This window comes from Orycteropus afer, unplaced genomic scaffold (genome assembly GCF_000298275.1).
Source record: "Orycteropus afer afer isolate SDZICR_OR568_19922 unplaced genomic scaffold, OryAfe1.0 scaffold00277, whole genome shotgun sequence".
NCBI lineage: Eukaryota > Metazoa > Chordata > Mammalia > Tubulidentata > Orycteropodidae > Orycteropus > Orycteropus afer.
The window spans coordinates 430,379-448,165 of NW_006921864.1; the positions used below are offsets into that span (position 1 = coordinate 430,379).

Genomic DNA, 17,787 nt, shown 5'->3' on the forward strand with positions numbered 1-17,787 from the left:
ATGCAAGGATGGTTCAATGTTAGAAAAACAATCAATGTCATCCACTACATAAATAAAACAAAGGAAAGAACCACATGATCATATAAATTGATGCAGAAAAGACACTTGATAAAATCCAACACTCATTATTGATCAAAACTCTCAGCAAAATGGGAATAGAAGGAACATTCCTCAACATAATAAAGAGCATATATGCAAAACCAACAGGCAACATTATCCTTAATGGAGAGAGACTGAAACCATTTACCTTGCAAACAGGAACAAGACAAGGATACCTGCTATCACCACTTCTATTCAACATTGTATTGGAAGTCCTAGGCAGGGCCATAAGGAAAGAATGTGATATCAAAGGCATCCAAATTGGTAAGGAAGAAATAAAACTAACCCTATTTGGTGATGATATGATCCTATACCTAGAAAACCCAAGAGACTCAGTAAAAAATCTATGGAACTAATTGAGAGATTTAGCACAGGAGCCGGATACAAGATCAATATACAAAAATCAGTGGGATTCCTCTACAACAGCAAAGAGATTGCCGAAAAAGGAATAAGGAAATCAATATAATTTACAATAGCTACCAAAAAATAAAAAAAATGAAATACTTGGGAAGAAATCCTATCAGGGACACAAAAGATCCATACAAAGAAAACTGTAAAAGAGTACTTCAAGACCCATAAGAGATCTACATAAACGGAAAAACACACCATACTCATGAATAGGAAGATTGAAGATTGTGAAAATATCAATACTACCCAAAGAAATCTATACATTTGAGGCAATTCCAATCCAGATTCCATCAACATTCTTTAAAGATATGGAAAAACCAATCACTAACTTTACATGGAAAGGAAAGAGACCTTGGATAAGCAAAGCACTATTGAAGAAGAAGAACAAAGTAGGAGGTCTCACAGTCCTGGATTCCAAAACCTACTATACAGCCACAGTAGTCAAAACTGCCTGGTATTGGTATAATGAGAGACACCTAGATCAATGGAATAGAATTAAGAACCCAAAAATAGATCCATCAACATACGGTCAGCTGATCTTTGATAAAGTGCCAAAATCCATCATATGTGGAAGAGAATGTTTGTTTAATAAATGGTGCTGGCAAAACTGGCTGTCTATTTGCAGAAGAATTAAACAACATCTGTACCTCACACCATACACAAAAACTAACTCCAGATGGATCAAACACTTAAATGTGAAACCTAAAACTATAAAGTCCTTCAGGAAAAACTAGGGGCAAATTTAGGGGCCCTAATATATGGCATAAATAGACTATCAAGCATAACCGAACATACAGAAACAGTAGAAGAGAGACTAGATGAATAGGACCTTCCAAAAATTAAATTTTTATTTGCTTCCAAAGACTTCTCCAAAAGAGTCAAAATAGAACCTATAGATTGGGGAAAAAAAAATTGGCAATGACATATCTGACAAGGGACTTATCTCTAGAATTTATGGAAAGCTCCAACATCACCACAACAGAAAGACAATCCAATTAAAAATGGGCAGAAGACATGAATAGATACTTCACCAAAGAGGATACTCAGGTGTTCAACAAACATATGAAGAAATGTTCATGATCATCAGCCATTAGAGAGATGCAAATCAAAACAACAGTGAGATACCATCCTGCTCCAGCATTAATAGCAAAGTTCAACAAGACAGAAAATAACAAATCCTGGTGAGGATGAAGAGAGATTGGGAATCTCATACACTCTGGTGGCACTATAAAATGGTACAACTACTGTGGAAAGCAGTATGGCAATTCCTTAAAAAGTTGGAATTAGAAATACCATTTGACCCAGTCATTCCATTGCTAGGTATATATCCTAAAGAAGTGGTAGCTAGGACAAGAACAGATATATGCACACCTATGTTCATCACAGCACTATTTACAATAGCCAAAAGATGGAAACAACTTAGTTGTCTACCAACAGAAGAATGGATAACCAAACTATGGCACATGCACAAAATGCAATGCTATACAACCCTAAAGAATAACATCAAATCGGCAAAATACCACATAATGTGGATAAACTTGGAGGACATTATGGTGAATGAAATAGGTCAATTACAGAAGGACAAATATTGAATTAGTCTGTTATTGTAAAAAGTCAAGGAAAGGTGTATATATGGAAGGAGATTTTCTTTGTTGGTTATCAAAGGTGGGAGGGGAGGACAGGGATCACTGTTAGATAGGTAGAGACAAGTAATGATTTGAGTGAAGACAATGTACCAAAAGTGAATGATCAACTGTTGGCATAGAGAAAGAGGAAGATATAGAGAGGTACATGGGAGGTACAAACAACAAAGATGAACTGAGTCAGTGAAGGCAAACCTGGATATATGGGTAGATAGATGGGTGGACAGGCTGAGCTATTAGGTATGTGTATGCAGGGTGAATCCTGCCCATGACCATGTATAGGGTTGGCTGACAATGTTTCTACAAGTGTATTTGTATGTTCTGTAAAAATTCCCAGGTATTTATAGTAGACCTGACAAGGGACCAGGTTGTAGTCATTTCTTGGCCACACTCAAGTACCCAGAGGAAGTGAATAGTTGGACCTTTGGGTTCAGGACCATAGTCAGAGGGGACATCAAGCTCAATTGGCTTAACACACTACACAAAAATATTGTTCCACATCCAACTTTGGCGAGTAGCAACTGGTATCTTAAAAGCATGCAAGCATCCATCTAGATGCAACGATGGTTCTCTCCTGATCCAGAGCAAAGAAGAATGAAGAAAACCAAAGACGCATGGAAACAATTAGTCCAAGTATCTGGTACACCATGTGATTCTCAGCCAATATGGCCATGAGACCAGAAGAACTAGATGGTCCCTGGCTACCTCTGTCAACCCCTAGGAGTGGGATCTCTCTAGATGTTCCTGGACAGAGTGGGAAAACAATGTGGAGTAAAACTCAAAATTATTAAAAAAGAAAAAAAGAAAAGAAAAAGGGGACCAGGTTTGCTGGTTTGATAGTGCCCGATGGAACCACTCAGACTATGCCTCCTACCTGCCTTTCAGGTGTGGAATTGAACCCAGTGCTGTGGCTACCAGCCTAACAAAAGACAGGCATATGAGCTGAACATTTACAGTAGGTAGATACACTCCTTGGAGAGATCAATTATAGGAGAATAGAAGGGCTGTGCATGCATAAGGAGACAGCTTGGGGGGTAGGAGTACATGGGAGGGAAGGACACAGGGAAGAAGTAACTATGGGGAGGAAGTGGGAGGAGAGCCGTTGTATAGTGGGAAATTGTAGTCAATGTTATGAGACAAAGTGTATGTGAAATGCTGTATGGAAAGTGAACTTGCTCTGCATACTTTAACCCGAATCACAATAAAAATTAAAAAACAATAAATAAATAACTAGCCACACACATTTCAGAAGCAACAGAAGACAGAGTGAGAGTAACCTCTCAGAAACAACCATATACCTTGAGAGAGAGAATCACCAGGCCTGGTGACTTGGGACTAGAGTCTCTGGGGACACCAAGCTCAATCAGCACAACATAGTACATGAAAATGTTGTTACATATCCTGTTTTGGTGAGTAGCGAAACAATTAGTCCAAGGATACTATAGATTCTGAGGCCAGAAGTAGATGGTGCACAGCAACCAGTTCCAACCATGTGGAAAGGGATCAAATCTGGAGGTCCTGGGTAGAGTGGAAGGACAACTGTGGAACAAAATCCAAAAACACAAATATGACCAAAGTTACTGGCTAGATAATCTAGTGGAACCCCCAAGACTATATAGTCCCGGGTTATCCTTTGGGCCTAGATTGGACTCATTCCCATGAGTTGGTTCTCAGCCCAACTGTAGAAAGACCTACATGCATAACACCTATCCCAAGGCGATGCACCCATCTACTTAGGGAGATACACCCCTTACAGTAATCGTCATGGATCACCAGAGGGGTAGCACTCCCACAGAGGGAAGGCTGGACAAGCAGGAGTGCATAGTTAAGAAGGGCACAGTGAGGGGTTAGTCACAGAGATAGGAAGAGAGAAGAGTTTGTTATGGTCGGAGATGGTAATCAAGGTTTGAAGTCAAATGTATACAAACTATTGAATGTAAAACAAAGTTTGTTCTGTGAATTTGCACCCAAAGCACAATAAAATCTTAAAAAAATATGTATTTCCAGCATAAAACATAAGTTTATGAAGAATTTAGAATAAATGTAAATTATAATTGCTTCTCTTTGTCACATTACTTTGGATTTATGGTAGTGATCTTAAAACCCAGCACATACAGAAAACAAAATGACTTCTTCACATATTTTTCACACAAATTCTGACTTATTCTCATTCTGCAGCCAATGCATAGTTGATTTCTGTGAATATGAATTAAAAATGGCTCATAATTTATGAAGCTAGTGTTTTCATGAAGTAGAATGGTATGGTGGGTTCAGCACTAACTAAAAGGGAACATGGATTTTATAACCAATTACAGTAACATCTGCCTCTGGCTTTATGCCAACTATGTAACCCAGTCTCTGAGTCAAATTATTCATCTATAAAATGGCAATGAACATGTTTTTTCTTATTTTAATTAGATACAAGACAGGTTAGATAATGTGTACATGTATAATATTATTCAATTTATGAAAGTCCAGGAAAACTGAAAAAAACACAGATAAGTAGATAAAATAAAAATCCACTGACATCAAGTCACTTGCAACTCACAGTGCCCATAATGCAGAGCAGAACTGCCCCACAGGGTTTCTAAGCCTGTAAATCTGTATAGAAGCAGACTACCACATCTTTCTCCCACGCACCAGCTGGTGGATTTGAACCACTGACCTTTGTATTTGAAGCCAAGCTTTTAACCACTGTGCCACCACACACACACACACACACACACACACACACAAACTGTATGGGGAATTAAGGTCAGAGAATTTGTTCATTTGTTTGTTTTGAAGGAAATATCAGATTTCAAGGTATTTTAAGTTTCTTTTGACAATTTCATCAGGTGCCACTTTTTAGATGAGGTTATTTTATAAATGGTGCTTCCTCTAGACATTTGTCACTATAATTTGAGAGCTAATCTATATAAGAAAAAGAAATATCAAGTTTTGGTACCTCTGGATTTGGTCTGATAATTACTACAGCAACTTGATGTAGTCATAGTCGATATTGTAGCAATATCCTCTATCCTCTCTATTTTGGAACTGTAATTCATGCTAAAATTTTTCTGAAATGCATACTCCATTTGAAAACAAAATATCAGATTTATTTCCATGTTGGTTGATGGCAATGGGTTTGGTTTGGTTTGGTTCTCACAAAAGAATACACATCTGAGAAGTCAGAATTCAGTTAGGGATTTGTTTGTGATGGGTTATGTTTCTCTCCAGTAGGAAGCAGTTACCAGGCAGGCTGTACTAATAGAACCAAGATGGCAAAGGAGAATCACAACACTCAGCAAGCTGCTGACCTACTTTGTTATTATAACTCATAAGGATTATGAATACATTCAATTTTTTTTTCATAAATTTACACAGTGATTTGTTAGCAGATTAGTTACTCCTTTTGATAGGACTTTAAAAAAAATTTTGTTAAGGTAATATATCTTAATTAGCAAAATAAAAATCAATACTATTAAAACAATAGAAGCTCTGGTGGGTAACGGATAAGGCATCCGGCTGCTAACCAGAAGGTCAGCAGTTCAAACCCACCAGTTGCTCTGTGGAAGGAAGATGGGGCAATCTGCTTCCATAAAGATCTACAGTCTTGAAAACTCAATGGCAGTCACTATGAGTCAGAATTGACTTGATGGGAGTGCATTTTTTATTTTTTTTGGTTTATTATAATAATACAATTTCTTATTTATAGGAATTTCAATCTAAACTGTTACTAGACTGCAAGAGATGAAAGATAGATTTATAATTAAGAGATTTTTAGTCTTGTTTTTTAGTTATATTACCTTAGTCATATATTTTCAACAAATGATCACCCAAATAATCAATTAAAAACCAAAAACCCACTGTCATCGGGTCAATTACAACCATTCTGATTACCATTGGGTTTCCAAGGCTGTCAGTCTTTACAGAACTTCATGATAGATCTTGAAACATTTTTTGTGACAAAGAGTGCCACAGCATTCCTCTTCAATTTGTCATTCCTGGCATAGGAGATCATGTGGTTGTCTGATTTAAAATGGCCAAAACCAGTCCATTTTCATTCACTAATGTCTAGGATATAGATCTTTTGTGTTACATTTCATTTGTGACAACTTCCAATTTTCCATACATCATACATTCCATGTTGCAATTATTAACAGATGTTTGCAGCTGTTTCTTTCCATTTTGAGTTGTACCACATTAGCAAATGGAAGTCTTGAAAGCTTTACTCTATCCACATCATTAAGGTGGATTCTACTCTGAGGAGGCAGCTCCTCTGCAGTCATATTTTGAGTGGCTTCTGACCTGAGGGGTTCATCATCAGGCATTATATTGGGCAATTTTTCAGGGCTATTCATAAAGTTTTTCAGTAATATATCAGACAGTGTTTCACAGCTATTCACAGGGTATTCCCTGAAATACGATTATGTCAATGATTGGATAATACCCATACACCTGTGAGGAAGATCAGTTAATACTATTATTCAAATTTGCCCACCAACCACCAACAGCAAATAAGAAATTGAAGATTTTTATGAATTTCTGCATTGTAAAATTGACCAAACATGCAATCAAGGTGTATTGATTATTATTGGTAATTGGAATGCAAATGGTGGGAACAAGGAAACATCATCAATATTTGGTAAATATGGCCTTGGTGATAGAAATGACACTGGAGACTGCATGACAGAATTTTGCAAGACCAATGACTTATTCATTGCAAATACCTTTCTTCAACAACATAAAAGGTGGCTATACTCGTGGACTTCACCAGATAGAGTACACAGGAATCAGATCAACTATATTTGTGGAAAAAGGTAATGGAGAAGCTAAATGTCATCAGCCAAAACAAGCCAGGAGCTGACTGTGGAACAGATCATCAGTTACTAATATGCAAGTTCCAGTTGAAGCTGAAGATAATTTAAAGAAGTCCACAGGAGCCAAAATATGACCTTAATTATATGCTTCCTGAATTTAGAGACCATCTAAAGAATAGATTTGATGCATTGAACACCAATAACCAAAAACCAGAGGAATTGTGGAATGACATCAATAACATCATCCATGATGAAAGTAGAAGATCAATAAAAAAAAACAGGGAAGGAAGAAAAGAGCAAAATGGATGTAAGAAGAGACTCTGAAACTTGCCCTTGAATGGAAAGTAGCTAAAGCAAATGGAAGAAATGACAAAATAAAAGAGCTGAACAGAAGATTTTAAAGAGTAGCTCAAGAAGTCAAAGTCAATTATTATAATGAAATGTGCAAAGACCTGGAGTTAGAAAACCAAAAGGGAAGAACATACTTGGCAGTTCACAAGCTGAAAGAACCGAGGAAAAGAATTCAAAACTTTAATTACAATATTGAAAGATTCAATGGGCAAAATATTGAATGATGCAGGAAGCTTCAAAAGATGATAGAAGGAATACACAGAGTCACTGTACCAAAAAGAATTGGTCAATGTATACCCATTTTGGGAGGTAGTTATAATGAAGAACCAAAGGTACTGAAGGAAGAAGTCAAAGCTGCACTGAAGGAATTGGCAAAAAACAAGGCTCCAGGAATTGATGGAATATCCATTGAGATGTCTCAACAAACTGATGCCATACTGGAGGCACTCACTCATCTATGCCAAGAAATCTGGAAGACAGCTACCTGGCCAACTAACTGGAAGATATCCATACATTCCCACAGAATGCAGAAATTATTGAACAATACCATTAATATCACATGCAAGTAAAATATTACTGAAGATATTTCAAAAACGATGGCAAAAGTATGCTGACAGAAAACTTCCAGAAATGCAAGCTGGATTCAGAAGAGGACATGGAATGAGTGATATCATTGCTGATGTCAGATGGATCTTGGCTCAAAGCAAACAATACCAGGAAGATGTTTACTTGTGTTTCATTGACTAGGCAAAGGCATTTGATTGTGTGGATCATAACAAATTACAGATAACATTGAGAAGAATGGGAATTCCAGAACATTTAATTATACTCATGAGGAATCACTAGATAGACCTGGGGGCTTTGTTCAAACAGAACAAGGGGATAGTGCATGGTTTAAAATCAGGAAGGGAGTGTGTCAGGGTTGTATCCTTTCACCATTCTTATTCAATCTGTATGCTGAGCAAAGAATCTGAAAAGATGAATTATATGAAGAAGAGTGTGGCATGAGGATTGGAGGAAGACTCATTAACAACCTGCCATATGTAGACCACATAACTTCGTTTGCTGAAAGTGAAGGTGACTTGAAGTGCTTACTGATAAAGTATTCACTACAGTATGGATTGCACCTCAACATAAAGGAAATGAAAATCTTCACAACTGGACAAGTAAACAGCATCACAAAAATGGAGTAAAGATTGAAGTTATCAAAGATTTCATATTGCTTGGTTCTACAATCAACTCCAATGGAAGCAGCTGTCAAGACATCTGATAACATATTGCACAGGACAAATCTGCTGCACAGAGACTTCTTTAAAGTGCTGAAGAGCAATGATTTCTCTTTGAAAACTAAGGTGTACCTAACCCAAGCCATGGTGTTTTCAATCGCCTCATATGCATCTGAAAGCTGGACAATGAATGAGGAAGACTAAAGAAGAGACTATGCTTTTGAGTTGTAGTGTTGGCAAAGAATAATGAAAGCACCATGGACTACCATAAGAACAAACATATTTGTCCTGGAAGAAGCAATGCTTGTTGGAAGCAAGAATGGCCAGACTCTGTCTCAACTACTTTGGTCATGTTATCAGAAGTGACCATTTCCTACAGAAGGATGTCATACTTGATAAAGTGGAGGGTCAATGAAAAACAGGAAGGCCCTCAATGAGATGGATTGACACAGTGGCTGCAACGATGGGCTCAGGTACAGCAATGATTGTGAGGCTGGTGCAGGACTAGACAGTATTCATTCTCTTGTGCATAGAGTTTCCTATGAGTTGGAGCTGACTCGACAGCACCTAACAATAACAACACCAAATCTTTACAGAGGTAGATTGTACCGTCTTCCTCCCATGGAGTGGCTGGTGTGTTTGAACCACCAACCTTCTAGTTAGCAGCCAAATCCCTTACACCATGCCACAAAGCTCCTTAAGTAGTTAATTGGTATTTGCAAAACAAAATGTGAAACAATTTTAATTTTGCCTTTTACATTTGCTAGCACATCAATAGATAATAATACAATCTTCTAGGTTTCAATGTTCAACTTGTATACAAGATTGTATGTGAATAATTTTTACTGTATTTTTTGAACTATTTACTTAAAATAAGGACTATTAACAAATTTTTTTTTCTGTGCTAACTCCATAGCATATTATTGTCACTATTACTATTTTTGATCTAAAAGTGTCTGGAGTGTCTAAAACTCCACTCTCAGTTGAAGGTTCCTTATCAAAAATCAGCTTATATTAGTTGAAATAACATCCCTATTTTGTGTCTCCAAGCCTTTAGTTTATATTTTTTTATCACATTATCTTAATGCAAGCAGGGCCATTACTGCCATGTCATTGTGTGAATTAAGAAAAAGAAATACTATCTGGGTTAATAAATTTGAACAAAAAATGTAAAACATCTTTTTATGTATGGGTGGATTCCTGGGGGTGGGGGTAAATGGATAATGTGCCTGTCTGCTAAACACTTTAAGGTTAGTGGTTTACATCTACCCAGCGGTGGATTGCAAGAAAGCCTGGTAATCTACTTCTGAAAAACCAGCCATTGAAAATCCTATATAAGACAGTTTTAGTCCAACACACACAGGGTCACCATAAATTGGAATCAATTTGATGGCATAGAGAAAAAAAAATATATATATAGCTTTATTTTCAAGGGTATAAAGCTCAGCAAGCAGAAATAAGGGAGAATTTCATAGGCATTTGTCCTCTCCTTCAGGAATCTTTAAGCAAATACATATCATGGCTTTGCACATAATTTTCCTTTCCATCAGATTATAAATCTCTTTATATTAGAGCCTGCATTCTTGTTAACTTCTGTGTAGTTTCATCACCTAGAAAGAAGTGGTATGAATCAAAGCTAGCTAGAATGGACGTACAATGAGGAGGGAGTTGGTCTTATTCCCTACAACATGCTATGTACCTAGGAAAATGCTTGACATAAAATAGGTATTGACAAAGATTAATTAAATGAAATGATAATATACACTTAATTCATAGTTGAAGAACCTAAGTATAGGAAAGTTAAACAATTAATAACATCACATGAGTGTTGGTGGCAAAGCACATTCTAGAATGCAAGACTCTAAATTCAAATCTGCAAAGTCTTTATTCTTTTAGTATTGTAATTATTCCCCCTATGGTGTTGTGTGGGTCAGAATAGGCTATGTTATGCTGTGCCTACAAATTAAGATATGCCTGTGAAGTGGAAAGAAAGAACTGGAGGGTTACATGCCAGCTCTTCAGTGCTTATACCTACCAATGAAATATGCCCTGTCTCTCAGAGCTCATTGACTATAACTGTCACAGGACCCTAACTAAGTGCAAGAGAGCTCGAAAACATGTGAAGTGTCTGATTCTTGATTATTAGTAAGTGTCTCTCCTACTTAATCTCAAATGAAAATAAAATTAATTAATGGCTGAAAATTAATCATCAGATTCCTTCTTTGCTCTAATTAGACTTTTATAACAATGTATTTTTTCTTTTGGTATTCTCAGTCAGGATAGTTATCTCATTCCTACAGAAATGAAGAGCATTAGGAAGTCATCAATTTGTATTTCAATTATTCATAGTATATTTCCTATACTCAAAAACCAAACCAAACTCACTGCCATTGAGTCAATTCGACTTATAGTGACCCTTCCTTGGGTTTCTGAGGCAGTATCTCTACAGAAGTAGATTGTCCAATCTTCCCTTTGAGAAATTGCCCATAAGTTAGTTAAACAACTTAAACTTATCTTTGAAGAAATAATAGATGTACAAATTATTAAGCAAAAACTATCCAAATAAGACTGAAATTGCATAATAGAACAACCCTTTATACATATTTTCAAATACTGTTGAACACCAATAGTTATAAAAAATATTTAGTTAACAACATATGGAAAGTTGGTGGAGGATCTGTGGGATATGTGCGTACAATTAAGGCATATTGCCTTTCCTTCATAATGGCACCTCTCAAAGTAAAAAATAATATATAAAAGCCAAAAATTCACTGCTGTTGAGTTGGTTCCAACTCATAGCAACTTTACTGGGAAGAGTAGAACTGCCCCATGAGGCTTCCAAGGTTTATGGAATCAGACTAGGCTACCTTTCTCAACTAGTGTGGCTGGTAGGTTTGAACCACAGCCTTTTCAGTAAGCGGTAGAGCACTTAATCACTGAACCACCAGGACTCCTTAAAATAATATACAGACTAATTCAAATCAAAAGTAAATAAACTATTAGAATGAAAGGTCACTGAGTTGACTTATTTTGATTATAATGCTACTAAAACATACAAATATAAAACCATATAAAAGTTTTTATCCTTATAGTTCATGTAAAGTTATGGCATAAAAACAAATTTACAAATCAAATACCAAAAAAATAACAAATTGATACACATATCTTGACATTGTGAATTTAGTGTGATGGATGATGTTTTCCTGAAATGAAATAATTACATACAATGTAAATGTGTAACATACAATAAATGATAGTTTTCTGGTCTTTTTTCTCCATCTGCATTATGACAGAAGTTTTGTACAGCATTTCACATGATTTAATTTAGCCTTTATATTGTACAAAGGCATCTCGTACGTCTGAAGGCCATTAGCTAAAATTATTTGCAATAATAACTTATGGCACAACACACTCAGCCCATAAAAGCAAATCTAGACCCCAAATCCAGGGCATTCAGATGTTCCTAGATTCAGAATATGCTTATTAAAATCTTTCAAACTATAACCAGCATGTAAACATAGATCTACAATAAGGCTGGTAGAAAATTTATGGACTCCTTGAGCATAAACTTACCAACTACATTTAGGGAAATATTGTTGTTGCTGTTGTTGTATGCCATCCAGTTGAACTTGACTCATAGTGACCCCTCCTTGGGTTTCCGAGGCAGTATCACTACGGAAATAGATTGTCCAACCTTCCTTCCAAGGAGTAGCTGGTGGGTTTGAACCATCAGCCTTCTGGTTAGCAGTCAAGTGCCTTAGGCACTATGCTACCAAAGCTTCTACAGAGAAATATTGCTCTAGGGATTACTGCGTCACGGTAAATTCTTCTTTGTCTACTCAGTAAAATCATTCCAAATTTATGCTAGATTTTTTTAGATTCAGTTCAAAACTAATATACAAGTGCAGATGCATAATAGTTTTTATCTTCTTAGTTATATTCTTAAGTAAATATTCCATGACATTTTTAATTTCAACCAAATACCATTGTACTCAATCCCAGTTATCTTGAATTAATACAATTTTAGTGTGATACATCTAAAAGTATAGTGACAAAATGTCCTAGGAATGGTGGGGTTTTTAAAGTTCATTTAGTAGATGTTGCCCAGTCTGTGGTTTTCTTTCAGGAAAACTTCTATAATGCAGACATTTTTTTTTTTTTTAATGAAACAAATGCAAATGTTATAAATGCAGACAAATATTAATCTACATACAAGTTGCACTATTCCAGTCAGTACCTCCCTCATATTCAATCAAACAGGCCATGAAAGAAGTGACTAACTTTTGCTTTAATGTCATTTGCAAGAATTATTTTAATGAGGATTTTATAAAGACTGTAAAACAATTAGCTAGGAATAATTGAACCTACTTCTATGGAATGAAGTGAAGATTACAAACACTGAGTGTAAGAATAAATACATTGAACAAGTAATTAACATGATATAGTTAAATATATACCATATTTTTACGTGAGTGTTATTTGTCTAGTTGTATGTTACAGGAGTCTAGTTACAGTGTTGACTATGAATTTCTCATTATAGGTCATGCGTGGAAAACTAACTAGTAGGATATTATCAGAAGCGTCATTCCCCGGAGAATACTATCATGCTTGGTAAAGTAGCAAAAAAGGGAAGACCTTCAATGAGGTGGATTGACACAGTGATTGCAACCATGGGCCCAGGCATAACAGTGTTTATAGGAATGATACAGGATCAGGTGATGTTTTATTATGTTGCACATAGGGTCACAATGAATCAGAACCGGCTTGATGACACTTAACAACACAACACAGATAAAAATTCAAAAAAGTTTAAGGAAGAAAAGTTCCACACCCTGAAGTATTAAATATAGTAAACATAAATAAGATGAAAACACTCACAAATTACAGCTAAACATAAAGAATATTAAAACATTCACAACTGACAATATGCTACCAGAGCTCCCCACATAATAATAATGAATTAAAAATTGAAGTTGTAAAGGATTTCCTTATATTTGGATCCACAAGAAATGCCTATGGAAGCAGAAGTCAAGCAATCAAATGATACAATGCAGTAAGTAAATTTGCAAAACACCTCTTTAAGTCCTAAAAAAGCAAAGATGTCACTTTAGTGCTCAAGCGCACTAGACCCAAACCATGATGTTTTAAATTTTCTCATGCATGTGATAGCTGGACAATTAAAAAAAAGAAGACAGAAGAGTTGATATCTTGAAATGTGGTGTCAGCAAAATATATTGAATATACCATGCTAGAAGAATGAACAAATCAATCTTTGAAAAAATATAACTGGAATGTACTTTACAAGTGAGGATGGCACGATTTTGACTTGTTTACAGCATCAAGAAAGACCAGTTGCTAGATAAAGACATCATGTTTGGTAAAGGGAGGTCATCAAAATGAGGGAAAAACCTTCAATGAGATTGATTGACACAACAGTCTAAACTATGGGCTTCAACATATCAAAGAACATGGAGATGTTGCAGGACCGAGCAATGTTTCATTCTGTTATACCCAAGGTTCCCATGAGTTGGAGTCCACTTGATGACAACTAACAACAGCAAAACAAGCAATAGTTAAGGATGGAAGACGTGAGAAATAAGAAAGTCGCAAAGAATCCGTCAAGTACCCTGCTCTTTATTATAAACAATTTATTGTAAATTAAAAATGTCATAGTAAAATTGTTAAATCCATTTCCAAAAATGCCTAATATTCTGTCCTGAATCCATCTTGCTCTGGCTTCTCCATTTTTGTCTTCTCAGTTTGATTTTGTTTTTCTATTTATACATCTCACACTAGTAATGCTACTTCTTAGTGTCAGAGCTCAGCTCATATGCTGATTTTAGAGTGGTTTTCTATTATATTTGGAGTGACACGAATATGTTGTTGTTATGTGCCATCAATTTGGCTCAGACTCATAGTGACCGTATGTACAACAGAATGAAACACTGCCCAGTCCTGTGCCAGCCTCACAATCTTTGCTATACCTGAGCCCATCATTGCAGCCACTGTGTCAATCTGTCTCATTGAGGGCCTTCCTCTCTTTTGTCAACCCTCCACTTTACCAAGCATGAATTCCTTCTCCAGGGAATAGTCCCTTCTGACAACATAACCAAAGTAGGTGAGACAAAGTCTGGTCACTCTCATTTCCAAGGAGCATTAGGCTGCACTTCTTCCAAGATGGATTTTTTTATCTTTTGTTTTTTTGTTACTACTTTTTAACTTTTTAAAATTGTCTACAATCTGTGCAACACAAGTCATTTTAGGTAGTGGTTCACAGTATAAATGATGGCATTGGATAAATATGTACTTCAATCTTGTCTCTACATGCTACCACATAACAGTGTGACACTGGTGAATTGATTTACCCTACAAACATTTCAGTTTCTCGAATTGTGAAATGACGGAAATAGTGCTTATCTTCTTCTGCAGGTGGGAGAAACCAATAAGGTAGCATATTTTGAAGCAGTGGCTTGTATACACAATCTTTCCTAACTTATGGGCCATCTTGTTATTGAACATTTCACATTCATGACAACAGTAAAAAAAAAAAAAAAAAAAAAAAAAAAACTACTATCCAATTATTTTTTGTGTAAATAATGTCTGTCTGACAGTAAGGAATGCCAAAGTGTGAGGTGAGAATAGCTGTGCTGGGTAAGGTTATGTATCAACTGGGTAGGTCATTAGTCTCAACGGTTTGGCAGTTATGTAATGATGTAATTTGGCAGGTATGTAAGGATGTAGTCATGATCCATTTTGTGATATTCAGTTATCATCCTCTTTTCCTGCATAATGGTAGTTTTCCCATAATGTTCTGGTCTTTGGAACCAAATCATGTTGATAAGTTAGGAGAGAGTGTAGTAATAATACTATTATGTAGGTGCTTTTTCTCACATTAGATTTTCACTTCTCCTTTATTACTCTTTCTGTATGTGAATATACTCTGCTTTGTTTTGTTGTGTTGTGTTTTCTAGAACTCTTTAGCTTTCGAATGGAAACCAGAATCATCAAAGTCAAATGATGCCATAGAGTTTCTCAACTGATATAAAAAAAATACTTTGTTTTATAGTTATTATCCCCTTCATATCACTAATGTCTACAATACAAAATAATTTCTTTCCTTATTTTTAAAATTTACTTAACTCTTTCTGTGCTCGCTTCAGCAGCACATATACTAAAATTGGAATGATACAGAGAAGATTAGCATGGCCCCTGCACAAGGATGATGCACAAATTCATGAAGCATTTCATATTTTTCTTACCTATTAGTTTGTAGTCTGACCATAATAAAAATTACTTAAAAAAAAAAAACACTTTACGTTGATTAGTATTTAAAGTAACTTGTTTTTCAAATGTCATTAATAAAAAATTGGGGCAGGAAAAAAAAAAAATTACTTAACTCTTTCTGCCCTCTCCATTAGAGTTACACATGGAAATAATTTAAAATAATTGGGAAAAATATAAAAGTCAACTTCATAAGTAAATCAACAGGAATAAACAAAGACCAAGAAATAAATTCAGCAAAAGTATTGCCTATAGAGAGCATTGAGGTATAATAAAGTTTTCACAGTTAACACACACACATAAATGAACATGTGCAGAGGCATTTGAATAAAAATGACCAATATATTAAATTTGTCTTCATTAAATATGTTATTCACTATATATAACATGTCAGAGTTGCCCTACATTATAATGGCACAATATTATGACTTTGTGGATACCAAAAATTGTCCCTTCACTCTTTCATTGAAGACAAGTGTTATTTTTTCTGAAAAAAACTGGGATAAACTGGAAATGATAATTATTTGAAAAATTAAAGATTGCTTGGTCCTAACGATGAATCATCAAACATTCTTTTGGCAGTAGTGCAAGTGTTTTTATATGATACATTCAGTTAGTAGCCAAATTACAGAGTTGTTTTTTCCTTCCCCCTAAAATATATTTATTACTGTCTTTATCATATGCCTTGTGACTTCCAAGGTAAATACAAATGACGGAATTATAATAAAAGATTCTTCACAGATTTTAATAGTAAACCAATCAACTTATTTTGTTTTCTGTTTTTTGGTCTTTCTTATAGAAACTCTCATAGAGAATGTTTCTCAAATAAACTTCCAATGATGAGTGAGTGACTAAAAACCAATAAAACAAAACCCACTGACAAGCTTATTCAGAATCATAGTGACCCCCACTGGGTTTCCAAGGCTGTAAATCTTTTCAGAAGTAGATGGCCCCATTTTCCTTGCCTGGAGTGGCTGATAGGTTTGAACTGCTAACCTCCTGGTTAGCAGCCAAATGCCTTACCCACTGTGCCACGGAGCTCCTGAGTGAATGACTAGGTTACAACAAATTCCTATGTTAGGCACTGCTCTAGGCACTGGAAATAAAATGCGGAACAAATCAGGGAGATTCTTTGATTTAACTGAACTTACATTCCATATTCTAGGGTAGGGGACACAGAAAAATATAAATAATAAGGAAGTATGTCTTTCTTGTTGAGTACTTTGAAGATATAATATAAACCAATCATGCGAGCTGTTAAGAGTAATAAGGAAAGTTTCTCTGAAGAGTGGCATTAGGCAGATATATAAGAAATTAGAGCATCAAGTGAGTATCAGGTCTCAATAAATGGAATGGAAGGGAGAAGGAGCAAAGGAACAGAAAGAAGGAGGAAGAGAAGAAAAGGAAAAAAAGGAGAAAAAAGGACCACACTCCTTAACTTGTAATATAAATCCCTCTTAAGTTCAAATGTAGACACCTGAGCTGCAGGTTTTTGGAGAAAAAAAAAAATCTATATTCTTAAAATGTCCAGGTTATCTCTATAATAATAAGTTAGAAATCCATAATAGAAAAGAACTGAGCAAAGAGAGGAGTGTTTGGTTTGAGCAGAAGTGAAAATTTTGTAAAAGTCTCACAATAATCATCTCCTATATAATGTCACACATAAGAGGTGGCTATCCAAATGCATAGCTAACTTCAAAAAATATTTTATTAAAATGTAATGCAAGAAGAAAATGTGGAAAACTACATGTGAAGAGAACAAGTATTTATGAATATATGAATATAAATTTTTAGCATAATTGCTTTGTGAGAGTTGCACTGTGTAAAACAAAATATATATGATATTCTTAAATATGAATATTCTTCAGTATAAAATTATATTTTCTGAGGCGGGGCAAGATGGCGGACTAGGCAGAAGGATTGCACAGACCCTCTTCAACAAAGAAAAGGGAAACCAATTAACACAGACACAGAAGA

General features: G+C 35.5%; 1 protein-coding gene and 1 non-coding gene across 2 annotated transcripts in view; one reads left to right on the forward strand and one right to left on the reverse strand.

The window, feature by feature from the left end:
• The window catches only part of HCN1 (hyperpolarization activated cyclic nucleotide gated potassium channel 1), a 670,899-nt gene that overhangs the window by 308,370 nt on the left and 344,742 nt on the right, over positions 1-17,787 (reverse strand). The gene's annotated exons all lie outside the window — the stretch shown is intronic.
• Positions 15,677-15,783, forward strand: LOC122150985. Its single transcript, XR_006163925.1, has one exon. It is a non-coding gene; the product is annotated as a U6 spliceosomal RNA (small nuclear RNA).